Raw genomic sequence first — 14,965 nt, 5'->3', positions numbered from 1 at the left:
TATACTCCGACAGACTCTCTGTGATTCCTCATCAAAATAACCACACAAAAAGCCACACATCGGGAACCTACCCTGTCCCAAAAGTAAGACGATCAGAGCTCTACACAAAAAATGACGCTGCCTAACCTACCCTCCCAGTCCTGCTCATAGCTCCTCCTCCTCGTCGCTGCTCGGCGAGTAGCTATCCCCACTGCTCTCGGAGTCAGAGTCGGAATCCACCGTAATCATCTCGGTGTCCAAGTCCACGACCTCCCTCCTAACTGTCCTACGCACCGTCCTAGTCGAGCCGGTCTCAACATCCACCTCTCCTGTAAGAACATCCTCCTCCACCACCCTAACCAAGGGGTCCACACGGTAGCCGTGTGGTGAAGCAAAGGAAAAAAGACGTGAGGCAGATGGGACAACAGACTCCCTCTTCGGCCGCACAAGCCTAGAGGACGACGCCACGTCGGTAGGATCAATGGCAGTAGCAGGAGGTGGCGCAACAGGTGCAGCAACAACAGGCTCGATCTCCGCTGGGTCCTCGTCATCAGAAGATGAAGCCGGAGGTGGTGCAGGTGGTCCTCGACCAGTACCTGGTCCACAGCGAACTGAAGGCGGCAAGTCAAAGCTCACCTCCACACGTCGTAGCACTCCCCTCGTCAATCGTCCACGCTCATCCGTCCGGTCCTCCATGACCCTTCCCCGGTACGTCGCTCGGTGACCCGCAACATCGATCACCCAAGCGGTGGGGGCATGACGGTCCACCAACTCAAACCTGATCCCCCCGAGGGAGAGACCATCGAAAACCAGTCCGCCATCGACATCTGGCAGCAGGCCGACCGCCCAAACACAAACATGAAACCAAAGCCAAAGCGCTAGGGTCAACTCACGGTAATAAGTAGTTATACACTCAACATGTGATATGGGTATAGATATATATATTGATATATATATATATAAGTAATCCTAGCATGTTATTGGCTCTAACAATGCTTCAATAAATCAAATAGCACACAATTCCAGTCAGAGTGAATGTATGCGTGAAATGCAATCAAGATGATCCGGATAATTGTGACGCATTCCCGTTCGCCACTAGTGAAGCATTCCCGTTCTTCACTATGGATGAAGCATTCCCGTTCTTCATCCTTGACGAAGCATTCCCGTTCTTCGTCAAATGATGCATTGGTGAAGCATTCCCGTTCCTCACCATCGATGAAGCATTCCCGTTCCTCATCGAATAATGCATCAGTGAAGCATTCCCGTTCTTCACCAAATGATGCATGATGCAATATGGTTAGCCAAACATCGAATCGTCCTCACAACACAAGTGTTTAGCTCAAAACCCAATCTCAAAAACCCAAGAGTTAGTGTCGGTCAATACAACACAACTCGGAGTTAGTGTCGGTCAATACAACACAACTCCAACAACAAAACCCAAAGTCAAAACCCAGAGTTAGTGTCGGTCAATACAACACAACTCCCACGACAAGAGTACTAAAGTACTCGGTGACTTTCAATCATCACCGCAGCTCACCTCAGTGGCTTTCCCCGATTCCCAGTAACTCTCCAAAACCCACAACATAAGTCGACTTTTCCCCGTCTTTTGCAATCTTTTTCCCCTTTAGGTTCCCTATGGTTCATTCAATAATGAAAACGTTTTAAATTGAATTAATCAGGTTATGAGTTTAATTCTTTGAAAACTAAGTTCTCTAAGGTCTTTAGTTTTCGAAATTCTATTCATTCTAAGTTTTCCAAAAACCCTCCAAAAGAAGTTTCCCGGAGAAAGTCTAAGTATTCCAACGAATACCAACGAATGGCTAAGTCTCAAACCCCACGTTTGAACTTGCCTAGGGTTGTTCATCCAACCCGAAATATCAAATAACACCAGTTCAATGAATCCCCACTCCGAAGTCGCGTCAAAACGCACAATTCAATGACATCTCAACATCACCAGTTATGGAAAACATCATAACATCAATTCATCAACATAATCAACATCAAAGTAAAGCATAAGTCGAATTTATCGACGCCTATCATGCAGTCATAGCTAATAGTAAGATGCCCTAACCTCGAGCTGCTCCAGTCTCGTGGTTCAAATATCCTTCACACGATTGCTCTGAAATATCCAAAGTCCCTTCAACTGAACCTCGGAGAAAACAAAGCAGAAATCCAAACAAAATCGATTAGCTCGATCACAATACAGCTAGTTAACGATAGACAAAGCATTAAAGCTTCAGAATACAACAATCGGGTACGAAAAGACAAGTTTTCGAAAACGAAAAACTCCCCCCCCCTTGAAATAGCTCTCGGCCATAAAGGGAAAAGAGCTCCGGCTCTTTTTCTTCGATCTAATCAGTTCACAAGGTAGTTTTAGGGTAAAACTAAGGCAAAGAAACTGTCGGAAAAATTTTCGGACAATCGGATCGAAATACGGCTGTTCAGGGGCGTTTTGGTCCAAAATAAAAGCTCAAAACCTCAAAGTTATCACTTCGGAAAACAAATTTGACAGCAATGATCCTAACGACATTTGTAACAACAAATCCTAAAGGCACGAAGTCAGATTACGACTTTTCGACAGTAAAGTCTCGAAATGTGCGACAAAAAGGGTTTTGAAACAGTTTTTCAGATCCTTGACAACTCGATCCATATCGGCGAATACCGACGAATGTTTTAGGCTCTTGGGCACGTAGAGAAGATAACCCAACAGAGAAATCAGGAAAAACGGACAGTTTTACAAAAAGCTCGAAACTTTGAGCACAGAAACAGCTAAAGAAACGCAGTAGAAACAGTGATCAGAGGTAAGAATCAAGCTAGTTACCTCGATACCTTGAAGTAGGAACGAACTGCGCGAAGATCGGTCAAGTTTCGGCGAAAAAATCTTCTCCCTCTCCTCTCCTCTCCTCAACTCTCGGCCTTGATGGATGAAAATGAGAAGATATTTTGAATTTTGAGCTATTTATAGGAAGGTGAAATCGCGGGAAAATGAAAATTTCGCGATTCCAATTTTTGCAGCACGTTCACCGATGAATTCTAAGAGAGATTCTGGCGACAGAATTCCAGAACTCAAAACAAATCTCTGACATTTGGGAAAAACGATATCTAAAATCCCAAAAGCGGTGTAAGTTAATCTGTCCCGAAAAACTACTTTTTGTTGTGATGGTCAGACGACAAAACTTTGTTCTGAAGAAAGATTGGAAACGTCGAAACAAATCTGGCAACGCGGACGGAAACTTCGTTAGAAGTCCCGAATAGAAAAAGTCTTCATCCAGCGCTTGAATTTAGGGTTTCGAAGCAAAGAAATTAGCGTCGTCGAACTTCCGAAAAGTGAATACTATCGTGCGTACAGTCCAGGGTTCCGAAATGAAACGCTGGTCGAAGGAAAAATAAAGAGAACCTTTAAATTTTCCAAGGATTTGAAATCTCACTTAATACGTTGCTCTAAAAGCGAAATTAGCCTATTCTGGACACGCTCGCCATAAGGCAGGTGTGCAGACGACTCGCACTAATTCCTAAAACGACTACGCAACATTCCTCAAGCAATTCCTGAACTTTCTTCTTCATTAATCTTTCTCAAACATCAAACTTCTGTCACGCTTACACTGATTCTACGCGTGAGTCGGAAATTAACTTGCTCTGTAAATCCAGGTCTTACACTGCTGCAGATGCAAGCACTGATGAAGAGGATGGATCTGAGGAGAGTGCAGAAGAGATAGGGGAGGAATCCAGTTCTGAAGAAGCGGATTAAGCATTGTTCCTTCTTGCTGTTATTATTTTTTTGGTTTGCCTGTATTTGTGCACCCTTTGCCAAATTTGTGTTAAAAAAGTGGAGTAGCTACTACTATGGTAATTGGTCTGCCTTAAGCTGAAGACAAATTCAAGGATTTCAAGACAAGTTGTGTATTGTTTGTTTCTGTAGAAAACAAGTTTATTATGTGATGTACTCCAAATTACTATTGTTTACAAGTCTTGGTTAACTTGTGTTTGTTGTTAGTCACTCTGTTGTGATATGTACATCAGGAAGTTGTAAGACTCCGGTAGATTAAGCATTTAATTAACTAGTTATGTATCAGCTTAAGGGCGATAAACGCTACTAAGCTTAAGTTGATGTGTTATTTGTACCTTGTGTGTTATACGAATGGGTATACTATTAATATTATTATTATTATCTTCCTCCTAAAACAAAAAAGAATTAAAAAGAAAAAGAAATTTCAGGTTGAAATAGTCACTCATGTGACTAGTGGGTGAAGAATGAATAGTATATATAGGAAAGTAAACAAAAATTTAATAACTCACGAAACCATGAAAGAAATAATGTCTATATATATATATATATATATATATATATATATATATATATGTGTGTGCGCGCGCCAAACACTTGTTTCTTGATTACTTAAACGCCCTAATAATTTTTAGGGTAATAATTCATCTTCCCTATATTTTTTCTATAGCTCTATAAGTTAAATTCTACACTATTTATAACCAAAACAAAATCCTACACTATCTATATATATATATGAAAATAATGTTTCCTTCTAGAAGCCTATGCCACATGGCACCCCCAAATTCTTCCAATTTCCCTCCAAGAAAAAAAAATCCTTCCTTTTTTTTCCAACATAAAACCACATGACTCACATAATTATTGTTATCTAATTTAATTTTCAGTTTTCTTTGATAAACATAAAATAGAAACAATTACAAAACACATGCCTAACATTCAAAAAATTAAACAATACGGATTGAAAATAACTTTTTTATTTTTTTATTTTTTTATTAAACAATGCGATGATTAAGATTATATATATGTGCACCAAAGGGTATTAACCATGTACATGTATATTTTTCAAATATTATATAGATTATATGATCACATCATATAAAGGAAAAAACCAAAATACATTTCCGTAAAACCTATTATTCTGGATATGTTTAAAACTATCTTAATTATTGAATAATATGTATTGTTGTCAAATTAATATACAGATTTTTTATTTTATCACATTAATATCGTTTTATTTTTTAAAAACATTTAGATAATATAATCCATTAATAAAGTAATTCATGTCTCCTTCTTAGTAATTCATTTTCCCTCCAAAACAAAAAACTCATTTCCATTATTTTTTATCTCATTAATTGCGAGATTTAATTACAATTATGACCACATACACAATAAATAAATAATTTCTGAAATTATTTTATAACAATGTTGTTATCAAATATTTAACATCTAACGTCAAAACAAAAATATTTAACATCTAAGGATTAATACAATTATACACTAACTAATTATCATGCAACTCAAATTAACCAATAAAAATATGAATTATTGAATATATTTTTGGAGACGTGTTTCAAAACAAAACAAAAAATAAATTTAAAATTTAAACTTAATAACCATTTTCAAAAAAAAAAATATTACAAAAAAATTTGAGATGTTGTATTCAAACTAAAATCAAGATGTTAAATTTTTTACATCATAATTAACTCAATTTCGGTCATTTTTTTATAAGCAACGAGATATATTGAAATGAAGTACAAGGGTACTGCAACTCAATACATATAAAAACTATCAAAGTAAGTATATAAATTCAATTTTATTTTCCCTTAAATTATTTTTAAGATTTATCAAATATTAAAAAAAATATATTACAAATTTGAAAATACGATTCATACAAATAATTGGAAACCTTTTTATTTTAATTAATAATATACTACATACTAATAATAAATATACGTATTTATTTCAAATAAAAATAAATATTGGATCTTTTCATTTTTATTTTCTAAAATTAATTTATTTGTTTTTCTTTAATATTATGGTTAAAATGATTTTAAAAGATAAATTAATTTTTTTTAAAAATTCGAATTTCCTTTATTATAGTAATTGTTTAAAATCTAATTAATACTAGATTAGATGTAAAATGAGTGTGATGAGCAAATGAATTTTTGAAAATAAAATAAATATTGAATTTTTCAAATTTTCAGCCTCACTATTTTTTTTGTTTTTTTCAAAAAAATTCCAATTGAATAAATACTTCCTATTTTAGACACTGCAATTTTTTTTTCTTATAATAGAAATTAATGGCTCTAATTAATTCCTAAAATTAATTAATTATCTTTTTGAAATTCAAATTTTAAAAACATTGATGCTCAAGAATTGATAATTTATTGGAACAATGAAATAATTTGTAATAAATAACGAAAAAATTTAATTAGATGAGACAAGATTAATTAAATAATTGAATTTTCTTTTTCATTAAATTAAAGAATTGAATTTTCAAAATGGAATATTCCACATTTTCGAAATTAAATTGATATAATTTAATTAATGAATCCTTAAAACATTTAATAAAAATAATGTTTATGATATGTTTAATTTCTGATTAATTTTTCATTGACCAATAGTGAATATTTCATTTTAGGAAAAAAATTAAGCATTAATAAATCAAAATTATTAATTTAGGAAATAAAATTGCATGTTAAATTTATAGCATTAGTCACAATTTTAGCATCATTTTGTGCATACCTCCTCGACAACAAGGCAATGACATTCATTTTCTCCATTTTCTATTCATCATATATACTTCTTCCTCGCATCTTTGATATTTCTTAAGAAAAAAACTCATCCTGTTTTTTTTTTCTTTGTTCGTCTACTCCATGGTAAGTATTTTCAACCTTCTTCCATATTTTCCATACTCCTCTCTTTCCTCCCTTTCATTTTTCTTTTACTCAATTCGTTATTCGATTTCATGTTAAGGAACTTTCACCTTCAAATTTTCTTTCGTTTGAAACATCTATAGAGAAAATATATCAATCATGTGCAAGGTAATGCTTATTATCTTAATGCAAAAATAATTAATTTTGTTATACCTGCGCATTGGTTAGAATTCATTTGCTCTTTTGGGACATTATTCACATTATTTCTTTAATCTATAACATTCTATTTCACGCGTTTTTTGTAGCATTGTGTTTATCTTATTCTGATTTATTGTTTTTAGAGTTTTATTTCCATTTTTTTATTTTATAATTCTTCACCACCACTGTATGATCGCAATATTATAAGTTTATTATTGGTTACATTAACCTTAAAATTCACTCCTTTTTATTTGTTGTGTAAAATGATTTATTTCATGTTTCATGTTAGGGGGGTGTTCGCGGTTCGATTTTAAAGGAAAAGTTCTTCCGATCCGATTGTTTCGGATTTATAATTTAATCATCAAATCATTTTTTCTTCAAATCCGAACCAATCCGATCCAATTTTTATCAGTTTGGATTGGATTGAATTTCAGTTTTTCAAAGAAACTAAAAATCTTGAAATAAATAACGAAATAGAAAATAAAATCATAAAACAAGAAACACTGTAAAAGTTACAGAGACAAGAAATCATGCTTAACACTAACATCAATATTGTAAAAAATGTATTAAGTACGCACTGATACGATGATTGTTAAGTGATGACTGTAATTTGTAACACTACTGCATTTCATGGACAATATCTAATTAACTCTATCTAAGTTGATTATCAACCAACGTTATAAATGTATTATTTTGAGTAAGAGGCAAAGAAGCAGAACAATGAGGGTTTCACTTTCGCTTAATGAAAAGAAGACATATGTCTTTTAACTTGGAAAAGGTTAAACACATTACTGTAAAGGTTTGGGTATACATGGAATAAAATATTATAAGTATGGTTAAATGGGTAATTATGTATGTCAAAATTTAAATAAATAAATACTTTCGGTTTGGTTTGGATCGGTTCTATTTTGAACATGGGAACTGAAAATCAAACTGATCCATTAACAAAATATTGGTTTTTTTGGGTCGGTTTGAGCTATTTTAATTGGTTTGGTTCGTTTATGAACACCCCTATTTCATGATCCTATTATTTACTCATTCTTCCATTTTCGATTCACCATTATATATTGTTTCACCTCCTCGGTTTGGTTTGGATCGGTTCTATTTTGAACATGGGAACTGAAAATCAAACTGATCCATTAACAAAATATCGGTTTTTTGGTTATCGATTTTTTCGAGTTTTGGTTTTTTGGGTCGGTTTGAGCTGTTTTAATTGGTTTGGTTCAGTTATGAACACCCCTATTTCATGATCCTATTATTTACTCATTCTTCCATTTTCGATTCACCATTATATATTGTTTCACTTCCCCGGTTTGGTTTGGATCGGTTCTATTTTGAACATGGGAACTGAAAATCAAACTGATCCATTAACAAAATATCAGTTTTTTTGGTGATAAGTTTTTTCGAGTTTTGGTTTTTTGGGTCGGTTTGAGCTGTTTTAATTGGTTTTGTTCAGTTATGAACACCCATATTTCATGATCATATTATTTACTCATTCTTCCATTTTCGATTCACCATTATATATTGTTTCACCCCTTATTTAAATCATGAAGGGGAAAGATGGAAATCCTTCATTTTATCTGCTTGGATTGATAAAATGGATTTTTTCCTCGATCGTCTCTGGTAGGCAGTGGTTACCAAAGGTATGATCTAAGAGCCAAAGACAAAAAAGGGGAACGAGTTCAAACTTTTAATAGTAACATGGCACTTTATTCAAAAATAAGAGAAACCTTTGAATCGAAATAATTTTCGTTAGTCGTTGTTTTCTCGATTTTTCAATAGGGACCTTTTCAGTGGGGGTAGGCTAGGGGTTTTATGTGGGCTTTTTTAGCACGTTTGTGTGCCTCTAGGGTTCTTTCGAGGTTTTCGCTATAGTGACATGGTTTTATCATTTCAGCTCTATGCTGCTAGGTTACTATACTCATGTTGAGAGAGGATATTTCTCAACACTTTTTATATATCATTTTGCTTTTAATTTTTTCCGTAAATTATCAATTATTTTAGTTTATTTAATCTGGTGATTTTTTCCTATGATTTGATTTGATTTTTATTAGAAGTGGGGTTTCATTTTGTTGTTATATATTGATATTGATTTCTCTTGAAAATTAACATTTTGAATCAAAATATATATTATTATTGTTGTTATTGTTATTATAAATAGAAACATTGATATGAAAAATAGTCAATCAAATATTAATAATTAAATATGTATTAAAAAAATTAAAATACTAATTTATTGTATATACAAAAATTTGAGTGAATTTAAGTCTTATAATTTAAAATATTTAATTTTTTCATATTTAAATAAGTAAAAAATTATTGTAGACTAATACACAATTATCAATGTAAAAAAAAATACACAATTATCACTATTAAGAACATATAATTGAAACAATTGTTAAAATATATTGACTAGAAAGATACCAAACATAATATTACACGAAATTTAAATTATAAATAACAAAATTACATGAAATTTAAATTGTAAATAACAAAATTAGTCACCCGTGCAGGGCACGGGTAATTCCGCTAGTTAAAATTAAAACTAACGTTTTAACTTCATCTCAGAATTATTATCTTCTTTGAAACCAGTGTTAGTACTTCTTGCCTAAAATTACGTGAAGAAATTATGTGAAGGAGGGCCACATGCCTGCTTTTTACTCAAGGTAAAAATGACCAAACAAGCCTACTACCTACCGGCATTTGGCACCTTCACCCTATAAAAATGAACAAACAGCTCTCTCACGCATTCTGATCCTTCCTCATATGTATCCATTGTTTCTGATTTCTACTCCATTAAATCATAAGTATATTATTCATCTTGGAGCCTATAAAAAGTCAAGTCTTGTAGTGTGGATTCAGTGTGTTTTTGCTATCTTAAATGATGTCTTTTTCCTTCCGTTCAGATTAACATTCAGTAGATCAACTAGAAAACACATATATTAGTGTAGGGGTGAGCACTGGTCGGATTCGGACGGATTCGGGCTCAAAATCATCAAACCGAAGGAACCGTAACATGCATATTTCAATCCGCTACTGTCTGTTTATGTCTTGGGATTGTGCAGGTTTCGGTTTTTCTGGGTTCCGGGTTACACGGGTGGGTTCATACGGTTGCAGATCTGGTGGACTGGGCATCTTGCAACAGCGAGAGAACGCCATCTTCTCACCGGCCTTCTTCTCATGCAGAGATTGGCTTCTCTTTCGTGGTTGTGTGCTAGTTAAAGTTGGCGATGATGTTACTAGAAAGTGGGAACCTTCGAGTTTTGCAGGAAAGAGAAGCTAGAAGGGGTAAGGTCAAGGTGCAGTTGCAGAAGAAGAAAGACAATGCAGCGAGTTGCACTTGCCGGAGAAGAAAGGCATGTAAGGTGCTGCATATTTTAATTATTTTCAATTCATCGGGTGAAGAAAGATGTTGTTTGAACTTTGAATAGATACACCTTGACCTCGTGGCTTGTGATTCAAATTTGAACACGTCACCCAAGTTGGGGAACACCACACGTTGCCTTTGTGGCTTTGTACTGGAATTGAAGATATTAATTTGGGTTAAGCATCATATTAGTCCCTGTCTTTGTGTCGTCGTCTGACCTAAGTCCCTCCCCGGAAAAATTATTGGAAAAGGTCCTCTTCTTTGTAAATTGTTTGGAGTAGGTCCTCGCCGGAGCCCGGAGCTCCGACGAGTGATGATTTGGCAAGTTGACTGTGTTAATAAGGCCTACGTGGAATTTAAAAATAAAATAAAAAATAACACATCAGAAATTTAAATTTAATTAACAAAAATACAACAAATTAACAAAACTAACACTAAATTAATTCTTTCAAAAAAAGAAACACTAAATTAATTAATGTTTAACATATTTAACATCTCTCCCAGAAACAAACCTGGAAAAAAATTCAAAACATAGTTAACATCTTTTTGGGTTGATTTCAAAACAAATTTTTTTTTTGGAAAATCATCAAGCTGCTGCAAATCCAATCTACTTGATGCTTCATATTAGTTCACCGTAACATCAGGGAATTGATCAGACAATAAAATTAGAGAGCAATTTTAAATTAACAATGGCCGATCATCAATTGATAAATTAAAGAATATTTCCTTCTCAAAAATCACCACGCTGCTGCAAATCCATTCCAATTTACACATAAACAAACCCAATATCCAAACCCAACCCAGTAACCTCGTCCCTTCATCCATCACCTCCTTCATCCCTCATCCTTCATTTTCCAACCTCCTCCTCCTTCTTCATAAACAGGCCTAGAATCTTACAAACCCAGAATAACACTCAATTACAAACCCAAAAAAACCTTCACAAACCCAGAAAAGAAGAAGCACTGCACTCCCACAGAATCAGACCTCAAGAGAAAGACTAAGGGAAAAGCAGGGGAAAAACACAAATACAAGCAAGTTACAACAGCCCCAACAAAAACAAAGCCCCACACCGGCAGATTCTTCGAAAAATCTGATTGATGAGGAAGAAAGTTAGAAGCTTTTCATCTCTAAAGCTCAGATCCACGTCTGAAACACACTTGGGACCAAGAACCCTTCAAGTGCATCTTAGGTTTAGGGTTCGGGTCGTACCTCAAATCATCCCCAAACCCTCCACCCCTGTCGTTGCCACCCATTAACCGACTCTTGGCGACGAGGCCATCCTTCCTCTGGTGCGAATCGACCCTCTGGGGCTCCTCCTCGCGCTTGGTGGCGGCGACGAGTACGCTGTAGAAGTCGCGATCCTCTGGAGTCTTCGGGTTTGTTTAAGGGCTGGTCAAGGGAGATGGGAATGAAGGGGATGATGGGAGTTGGGGCGAAGGAAGGGCCTTCAGATGGAATCGGTGGAGGCCAGGGTGCCTTGGAGGTAGTGGAGGATGGGGTTCTGATTTCTGAAGAAGAGGAACGAACATGATGATGATTTCTTTTAGGGTTTTAAGTGTTTGATGGTGATTTAGGATTTGGGTTAATTTGGGGGAATTGGAGTTATTTTTGGGGGAAATTGATTTTGTTAATTGATTAAGGTTAGATATGTTAATAGGTTTAATTTTGTTTAATAGGTTTAATTAATCTGACATGAAATTTATTTTTATTATTATTATTTTTTTAAATCCATGTCAGCTTATTTGGCCCGGTCAGCAATCTAAATCATCACTCGCCGGAGCTCCGGGCTCCGGTGAGGATCCGCTCCAAACAATTTCCAAACATGAGGACCATTTACAATAATTTTTCCGGCGAGGGACCTAGGTCAGACGGCGACACAAAGACAGGGACTAATATGATGCTTAACCCTATTAATTTTATGTTAAATATATGTTGATATGTGTGTAAGGACTGAAGTTTGATGTGGAGAGATAAAAAAGTTGATGGGGTTCAGGTTAAAGTATAGCCTAGGAAGCTAGAGTTTAGAAAAAGATAGTCTAGACTTTAGGGGAAAATAAATGGGTAGAAAAGACATAGCAATGGTCGGGTTCGGATACCGACAACTTTTATTATGCTAAATCGAACCCGCCCGAGTGAACCCATTTAAAACCGTAATAGTGACCCGCAAAATCGGAAACCCGTGCTGGACCGTCCGTTTGCATTGGGTTGGGCTCAGGTAAACCAGGTCCGGTTCAGTCCGGTTTTTTTTAGCAGCCCTATATTAGTGCATGAGTTTTTAGTGAAAAAAATTGGAGAGTTTGTCTTGAGTGCAAGGAGCGAACTTGTGCTTAATTCAAGTATCGGAAGTGATCGAGTTGGAGAGAGAGTAAGCTTCACACTACAAAATTGGGCGAAGTACAGGTGAGGGCAACTTACTTGCTAGATAATGCTTTAGGCGTCGATAACTTCGACTTGTATATTAAGTTCTTGATAATTGTGAATATGTTATGTTGGATTGTGCTAACTCGAACTAGTGTTGTTTACGCAATTGCGGAGTGTGGGAAACACTAGGTTATGTCATGTGATGGCGGGGTTTTTGACAAGAATTCTGGGCAGGCTCTGACAAGAGGCCTAAGCCATAACCGTGTTAAGATTCAAGACTTTTCCCGGGGATGACACTTGGGGGTTATTGGGAATATTTGCCTACTTATCAGATTGGCAGTTAACTCTTCTACCAGCAAAACATCATCTAGACATGGAGACCCTAAACAAACCATTTTGCCTATGCCCTTGATTCTTCCTTAGCTCCATCACCAAAAGTAACATAACTGCTGGTGTGAGATTTTAAATCATAAAAAAAGTATTTTACTCCTATCATATGCCTGGAACATCCGCTATCAAAATATCAATCTTCTCTTGAGGGAACTGTAAGAGATGTGTGAGATATAAGAGCAGAGACAGTACCTCTTGGTTTCCACTCTTTCCTTGCTTGAACAATCTGTGAATTGATCCTTGGTTGATCATGTCGCTGAGGAAATTCATACAATCTCTAACAGTAGGATCTTATATGACCATATTTCCCACAGTAATGACATCTCCATGTTGAGTTCTTGGAGTATCTGAATTGGGGGTACACATGCTGATTAACATGTTGGAACTTGTGGTTGGACATCCGAAATTCAGTTTGCCTTTCTGAAGGAACAAATTTTTGTGTGACAGCTTTGGTTTCTTTTGTGGTAATTCCATAATCAAATCCTATTCCATTCATATCCTTAGACGTCTTTCTCACTTCCAGAATCTCATCCAACACATTGTTCAACATACGAATAGACTTAGTCATACCTTGAAGCTTTGAGTTAAACAAGGTTACTTCCTCTTGCAGGTTGAGGTTAGTGGTCTGAAGTTTCTCCTTTTCATCAAGTAGATCATTAACAATTTTCTTCAGCTTTTATCCATAGTTGCATGCTTCTTCTCACTTGATGTACAACAACTTGTAATTTTCAGCTAGTTCCTCATCTGAAATATCTTCATCACTAGACTCATTGTCGGAGTTACATCTTCCAGTGAATCCTATTACTTGGTTTTCTGTTTCATCTTCTTCAGAATCTTCATCAGACCAAGAGATCATCATCCCATTTCCTTGTTTCTTAAAAAACGTTGGAATTCTGCTTTGATGTGACCATACCTTTCACACTCATGACACTGTATTCATCTGCCTTTGTTTGATTTTTCTTCATCTTTGCTCTTGCATTGGAAACCAATGGTCTTGAAATTGTCAGACGGTTTATCCTTGACATATCGTCAAATCTCTTCAAAGCTTTTTTAAAATTTCTACCAAGAACTGTTATAGCTTCTAAAATACTTTCACCAGTATCCTTCTCACTCCAATCTTCATGTTCTTCTGTGTTGGACACAAAAGCTACACTTTTATTCTTCTTATCAGATCTGTCATAGAGAGACATCTCAAAGGTCTGTAAGGACCCAATCAGTTCATCAACCTTGATGTTGCTGCTGTCTTGAGCTTCTTCAATAACTGTAACTTTCATATCAAACTTCTTAGGTAGAGACCTGAGTATTTTCTTGCCACCTTTTCTTCAGACATTTGTTCTCCTAACGCAAAGAATTTGTTGGCTAGATCACGCAAGCGCATGTGAAAGTCAGAGATGGATTCATATTCCTTCATTCTCAGATTTTCAAACTAGGTTGTGAGCAATTGAAGTCTTAACATGCGAACTCTTGATGTGCCTTCATGAGCAGTGTTGAGAATCTCTCAGGCCTCCTTTGGTTTCCGGTGACGTTTCACTGTTTTTTCACCTTATTCTTTGCTGTCGTCAAAGTTAGGGATGGCAACGACTCCTTCCACAACCAAGTAAAATTCGAGTTGTTGCTCCTTTCTCATTTTGTCGCCTTACCACCAAATATCCATCTCCTAATCCTCTGTTTTTTTTTTCTGGTTTGCCACCTGCCCCAACCCACCCGAACAGCCTGCAAACTCGTGCCACCCGAACCCGACGCAACCGATCACAAACATATTTTCTCCACAAATTAAAATAGAAACAAATCTATACAGACACGCTGAAGCTACAATAAACAAAACTTGAGGCCCACATCAATCAGAATAAACCTAAACACTAGAAGAAAGTCACAACACCTCACCACATAACATGTTAGAGCATTTCGACATCTTGACCAACATTATGTTTTAGCTAAATGCAGCCAATCAACCATCATAACAACAACAAATTCTGACGGAGTTCCAAGAATTGTGACTCCTTTGCAGCC

The sequence above is a fragment of the Lotus japonicus genome, chromosome 4 (genome assembly GCF_012489685.1).
Source record: "Lotus japonicus ecotype B-129 chromosome 4, LjGifu_v1.2".
NCBI lineage: Eukaryota > Viridiplantae > Streptophyta > Magnoliopsida > Fabales > Fabaceae > Lotus > Lotus japonicus.
Note: the sequence above shows the minus strand (reverse complement) of the source record.